This window comes from Rhinichthys klamathensis, unplaced genomic scaffold (genome assembly GCF_029890125.1).
Source record: "Rhinichthys klamathensis goyatoka isolate OS25496 unplaced genomic scaffold, OSU_Roscu_1.1 h1tg000003l_1, whole genome shotgun sequence".
Classification (NCBI taxonomy): Eukaryota; Metazoa; Chordata; class Actinopteri; order Cypriniformes; family Leuciscidae; genus Rhinichthys; species Rhinichthys klamathensis.
The window spans coordinates 333,263-340,292 of NW_026606556.1; the positions used below are offsets into that span (position 1 = coordinate 333,263).

A 7,030-nucleotide genomic window follows, 5' to 3' on the forward strand; every position below is an offset into this window, starting at 1 on the left:
ACTTCCATGGTATTTTGTTTCCTACTATGGAAGTCAATGGGACCAGTTAACTGTTTGGTTACTGACATTCTTCAAAATATCTTCCTTTGTGTTCAGCAGAAGAAAGAAAGGTAACACTTTATAATAACTGCACACTATTATTCATTAGTTAAGCATGAGTTAACAGTTAATTCATCATTTATAAAGCATTAATAGACATTAATAAGAAGTTTATAAATACAGCTGTACATGCTTTTTCTTGATTTATAAGCATATCTATAATGTGTTTAATAATTATATTTTCATACTTTGTTAATGATCAATTAATAATTTCTAAATGAAGTATAGCATTATTTACAAACCAGTTATTTAAGAGTTGTCAGTGATTCATAAGATCACTTAAGTGTAAGTTGAGGGTGAGTATATGATGACAGAATTTTCATTTTAAAGTGAACTATCCCTTTAACTCTCATTTAGAAAGAGTCTGGAGGGCAATGATGCTTATATGCACAATCATTTTCTCCCTCATACAAAGGTACCTAAACCTATCATCACAGAAAACATTTTTGTGTTTTTACATTTTCAGAAAACATCATTCTGTATGATTTATAAGATTGTTTCCATGTAATTTACTGGTATTACTATACTTTTGGGGTAATTTGGTCCCCATAACCTAGGGATTACCAGTACAAACATCATTTTAGAAGCAAACACACAGTACATCAAACACACAACCCATGAATTAATACAAACAAAATGTGATGTGACGTTATACTGCAAAATGTGAACACTAAGATTCAAACGGGAAATGCTTTACAACAAGGTATTATTAGTTAACTCCTTCAGTTAACATGAACTAAGAATGAATAATACTTTAAGCATTTATTAGTCTTAGTTAATGTTAATTTCAACATTTAATAATCCATTATTATATTCAAAAGTTGTGTATTAAAATTATAATGCACTGTGAACTCGCATGAACAATGACTATAAATTGTATTAACTAACTTTAACAAACTATATTTTAATTAACTAATATTAACAAAGATTCATAAATACTGTAAAAATATGCTCATTTTTAGATCATGTTGGCTAATACATAAACTAATATTAACAAATGAGACCTAATTAAAGTGTTACCGAACCTTGTTAATTTTAGCTCTTAAACCTTTTCATAGCACCAAGATTAAACAGGACAAAATGCTTACTCCAGCATTACAGTGAATATAAGGTTGTCTAAAAACAAAAAACAAAACAAAAACTGAAGAAATCTAAAGGCACAAAAACAAGAAAACCAAAATCATTTGTCACCAAATGTTTTGAAGTAGTTGGAAAGTGTTGTTTATGTCAATGTCCCGGTGCTCTCCAAAGTAAATGTGAATGGATTTGTTCCAAAGAGGCAGGAAAGTCAGAAAAAAATACCTTGAGAAAAAAAAAAGTGAAGGAAAACTTTTTTTTTTATAAAACAGATCCAGTCCATTATTATATTTGGCTCAAATGAATGAAAGTGATAGATATTTTCCCGTTAAAGTTTATATACACCTTGCAGTATCTGCACAATGTTAGTAATTTTAGCAATAAGAGGGAACACAAAAATGTATATGTTCTCTTTTTATTTAGTACTACCCTGATGAAGCAGTTTATTCTGCAAGGTGTACGTAAACTTTTGACTGCTAACTGTTGATGTGATGAATTACCTCATCAGGGTCACACCGAAGTAGAAAGCTGGGCAAGGTTCCTCTATTTCCCACAAACACCAGGATTGCACTGACCACGCCATCTTCACTGACACTGGGCTTAAAGTTATTAAAAATAGAGAACATTTATTTTGCTACTTTACAAGGAATTAAACATAACTTTATCAATTACACACATATGTTAATGACCCATGCAAACCCAAGACCCATGCAAATTGAGAAAGGTAATCTTGAATTTTAAGCTTGCCGCACGTATCTTCATGAAGGATGTTCCTGCATTTACCACGGTTGACACAGTAATGCGGCAGCCTTCTTCATTTGGTTTGTTACCTGTAAAATATATGATGATTATAGGGGCATATGTAAATGCACAGGTGGGAATCTATAACTTGCAAATGGAAAAGATACAAAGCATTAAAAGCTATAGGGATACTTGGTGACTTGATAGCAGTGTTTTAGCTTGGTGTGCTGGCTGGGCAAAAATTCATAATAACTCTTGTAACATCACCTCATCAATACAGGTCTGTGATTCCACACCGCTTGCCCTGTATCTCCAATAACAAATGTGAACTGATCCTGCGAAATGAATGTTTAATCCAGATAAGCACAAAAATATTACATATTCCAAAACAAATAGTAACTGAACAACTCTCTCTTCAAATGCAAAACGAAATTAAATACATATACAAGCATTATTTCTAGAGGTGGGTGATATATTAAATATGTAACGTTATGGTGGTTAAGATTAATTAATATAAATGACTTCGAGAGTTACAATTGGATCAGCATTCAGCATGCAAATTTAACTTTAAGTCATTTAGTTTGTTTAAAATTATTTTAAAAAGTCGGTTTAAAATAAATAAATGAAAAAATATATATGTAAAAAACACATTTCAGTAGACAAATTCCTCGAACACGCCCACACACGCGAGCACATTACGATGTAAGACATTATTAGAATGCAATCATAGATAAATTAGTGGAAACATGATTAATTTACCTCCCGAATCTATTGCGTATAACTTTACTATCTGCGATTAAAAAGCACTCTTAATCGCAATATCAACTGCGGTGAAAAAAATTTCAATAAAGAAAGCATCAAGATATACTTACTTGACTGATTATTTGCAGTATAACATCTCATCTGCAAACAGCCAAACGTGGCGCTCCTTTTGTTTGGGAAGCTTCAGTTTCCTCATGCACCGCCATTACAGAAACATAACAGCGCATTTTTCAAACTCTAGTGAAGTAGTGCGTCATCATGACGTAGTATTTCTGGCGCATGCTCATTAAACACCATCTTCGTATAGAGTATATTTTCATTTTAGCTTTTCTGTTTAAGTTGAAGTTGTTCTAACTCAATTGTGTTGTTAGACTCTGTAAGTTCACAAAACTTTACTCTTTCATCTAACTCAAAGTCAATATTTTTGTTCAATGTAGTGTAGATTGCAATTAAATGTGTTTAATTGACTTAGAACAACATAATGATATTGAAAGTATTCTGTTCACAGATGTAAAGTACAACACATTACTGCTAAGACTCCTCTCATAAATTAAATTTTATTGTCAAATATTATGTAGAAAACTGACAAAAATGTCAACAATAGGTTGTCCTGGATTATACTGTATTGCAAATTTATTGGAAAAATACATTCCAAGTGCATTAATGCACACAGTATATATTATAGACTAAACACATTTAAAATACATGAACAAATTATTTTTGGACAACACACTTGAGTTGAAATTAAAGTGAATTACTTTCCATGTTTTCCATTAAAAATATTATTTTATTTAGTATATTAGTCAATACATCAAAATAAATTTCATTTAATAACTTATAACTTTAATAACTTTAAAACACTATAAATTCATAATTATTTAACATGTATGTTTAAGTAAAACTTAGACACAATTAAAAAGTGATTTTTTTAAAACATGCACTTAAGTGTGTTTAGAAATATTGTGATGAAAGTGTACTTTAAGTTAAGCTTAATTAGATATTATTACAAAGTGCATTTGTAAAAAGTGCACTTAAGTGTGTTTAGAAATATGATCATGAAAGTGTACTTTCTTTAAGTAAAACTTAATTAGACATTATTACAAAGTGCATTTTTAAAAAGTACACTTTAGTGTGTTTAGAAATATTGTCATGAAAGTGTACTTACTTTAAGTTAAACTTAATTACATATTATTACAAAGTGCATTTTTAAAAGTGCACTTAAGTGTGTTTATAAATATTGTGATGAAAGCGTACTTACTGTCAGGATACAGGCTCGGAGACAGAGGTAAGTGAATAAACACAAAGCTTTATTTAAGTGCATCAATTTCAATGGTGAGTTCTTTCAAAGTTCAGAGGTGAATACGATGAGGATTACTATGCAGGAAGGATTCCAGGTGAGCAGATCCTCTTCAGTTTTTCCAATGTCAAACTAACACAGTTCAGTGATACTTGTCTTTACTCTTTCAGATACATCCACCAGCAAGCGTGACTCAGGAGGAACACAAGGAACTTGGATTCAGAAGCAGATACTGGGAACATCAGAACATGGACATAGAGGTTAGTACATTTCAGGTGAGTATACGTTACTTGACTGGTACAGGATGAGTAAGAGACTTGAGACAATGGTAAGCGTCTGTTCCTATTGGAGGCTTGACAATGACTAAGGCTGTGGTGAGTGTTTATATGCAGAGGTTGATGGGGCTGTTGATTGTGAACAGGTGCAGGTGATTGGTAATCCGGGGAGAGTGATTGCAGGTGCGCCAAAGAGGATTCTGGGAAATGTAGTGCAAAGATAGACGGTGAACCGTGACAGAACCCCCCCCTCTCCGAAGGCGCGTCCTCGCGCCGTATAACATCCAAAGGGGTGGGAGGGTGGGCGCCCTGGAGGCTGACGAGGGCATGGTGATGCAAGGACGGGAAGCCTCCAGGGCGGAGCTGGTAGCTTGGGGAACCGGGGTGGAACCGGCTGTGGACGTGGCCATGGCGGAGCGGGCTGTGGGCGTGGCCAGGGCGGTGCAGGCTGTGGGCGTGGCCACGGCGGAGCTGTCGAACCCTCGGGCGTCCAGGGCGGAGCTGTCGGACCCTCGGGCGTCCAGGGCGGAGCTGTCGGACCCTCGGGCGTCCAGGGCGGAGCTGTCGGACCCTCGGGCGTCCAGGGCGGAGCTGTCGGACCCTTCGGGTGGGCGCCCCCCCAAAATGTTAATGGGAAAATTGACAGGAAAGGGGGGATCCGGCAGCAAAGAGGGTCTTGGGCTGGGCAGGACCAGCAGTGAAAAGGACTTTGAACTAAGCAGGACCAGCGGCAAAGGAAACTCTGGGCTGGACAGGACTGACGCAGGATCAGTGGGCTCTGGTGCAGGATCAGAGGGCTCTGGCGCAGGATCAGAGGGCTCTGGCGCAGGATCAGAGGGATCTGGCGCAGGATCAGAGGGCTCTGGCGCAGGATCAGAGGGCTCTGGCGCAGGATCAGAGGGCTCTGGCGCAGGATCAGAAGGCTCTGGCGCAAGATCAGAGGGCTCTGGCGCAGGATCAGAGGGCTCTGGCGCAGGATCAGAGGGCTCTGGCGCAGGATCAGAGGGCTCTGGCGCAGGATCAGAGGGCTCTGGCGCAGGATCAGAGGGTTCTGGCGCAGGATCAGCGGGCTCTGGCGCAGGATCAGCGGGCTCTGGCGGGCAGGCGACGGGCTCAGGCTCTGGCGGGCAGGCGACGGGCTCAGGCTCGGCTGGACGGAACCAGCGGTGCAGGCTTGGCTGGGCTGGATGGAGCCAGCGGTGAGGGCTTGGCTGGGCTGGACGGAACCAGCGGCGAAGGAAACTCTGGGCTGGAGGTGGAAGTAAGACCTGGGACTGAAGACCGGAGAGGGAAAACTGATTTTAATAACGCTGATCGCACGGATTGGAGCGCCGGATCCGCCAGTTTTGCCCCCAAGTCCCTACTGTTAGAAACCAGCTTGCGGGCTCGGGGCCACACGAGAGTCTCAGGCTGAACAGCAGGGAAGCGAGGAACCCCTGGGGCTGGTTCTGTGCTGGAACGAAACTCTGGCTGGATGGTTGTCGCGACGGGACGTGCAGACTTGGGAAGACTGATGTGGAATGCAGGCTCGGTGGGGTTGGCGTGGATTTCAGGCTGAATGTCTCCCACGGTAAAAGTTGAGCCGCTCAACCAAAAGGCATGGTCTATGTATTGAGCCAGGGAAAAATGAATCTTCCCACCTGGCAAACAAGACCGGATAGGTTCATTTAAACCTATCCTAAATAAGTCCTTAAGAGCCACATCATTGAAGTCCAACAGATGAGAGCGTTCACAAAACTCTACAACATAATCCTCTATGGTGAGGTCTCCTTGACGCAGGTTCAGGAGAAACAGAACTGCTGGATCCATACCGTCGAATATCTGTTTCCTTTGGTCAAGCCTTCTGTCAGGATACAGGCTCGGAGACAGAGGTAAGTGAATAAACACAAAGCTTTATTTAAGTGCATCAATTTCAATGGTGAGTTCTTTCAAAGTTCAGAGGTGAATACGATGAGGATTACTATGCAGGAAGGATTCCAGGTGAGCAGATCCTCTTCAGTTTTTCCAATGTCAAACTAACACAGTTCAGTGATACTTGTCTTTACTCTTTCAGATACATCCACCAGCAAGCGTGACTCAGGAGGAACACAAGGAACTTGGATTCAGAAGCAGATACTGGGAACATCAGAACATGGACATAGAGGTTAGTACATTTCAGGTGAGTATACGTTACTTGACTGGTACAGGATGAGTAAGAGACTTGAGACAATGGTAAGCGTCTGTTCCTATTGGAGGCTTGACAATGACTGAGGCTGTGGTGAGTGTTTATATGCAGAGGTTGATGGGGCTGTTGATTGTGAACAGGTGCAGGTGATTGGTAATCCGGGGAGAGTGATTGCAGGTGCGCCAAAGAGGATTCTGGGAAATGTAGTGCAAAGATAGACGGTGAACCGTGACACTTACTTTAAGTTAAACTTAATTGGATATTATTACAAAGTGCATTTGTAAAAGTGCACTTAAGTGAGTTAATAAATATTGTCATTAAAGTGTATTCCCTTTAAGTACACTTAAGTGGTCTTTAATTTTAATTATATTATATTATCTGCAAGTACACTTTTCAAAAAGTATACTTTTATGAGTTTAAGCACACAAAAAGTACGCTTTCAATACAATTAAGCACACTTCTTTTTCACAAGGGTGATCATACATATTTCAAAGTTGAGGATTCATTATTTTGATATAGCTTGCATTGGAACAAACATCTTAGTTGATTAGTTTATTGACAAAACATAAGCTTATTTGATGTCTTTATTTTGAAGCTTATTTGATGCTTATTTGA

At 39.2% G+C, this 7,030-nt stretch overlaps 1 long non-coding RNA gene across 1 annotated transcript; it reads right to left on the bottom strand.

The window, feature by feature from the left end:
• Positions 1-1,320: 1,320 nt before the first annotated feature.
• Positions 1,321-2,853, bottom strand: LOC130084894 (uncharacterized). Its single transcript, XR_008807072.1, has 4 exons — positions 2,790-2,853; positions 2,185-2,252; positions 1,677-1,775; positions 1,321-1,401 (listed from the first exon to the last, which is right to left on the bottom strand). It is a non-coding gene; the product is annotated as an uncharacterized LOC130084894 (long non-coding RNA).
• Between the last annotated feature and the right edge of the window lie 4,177 nt (positions 2,854-7,030).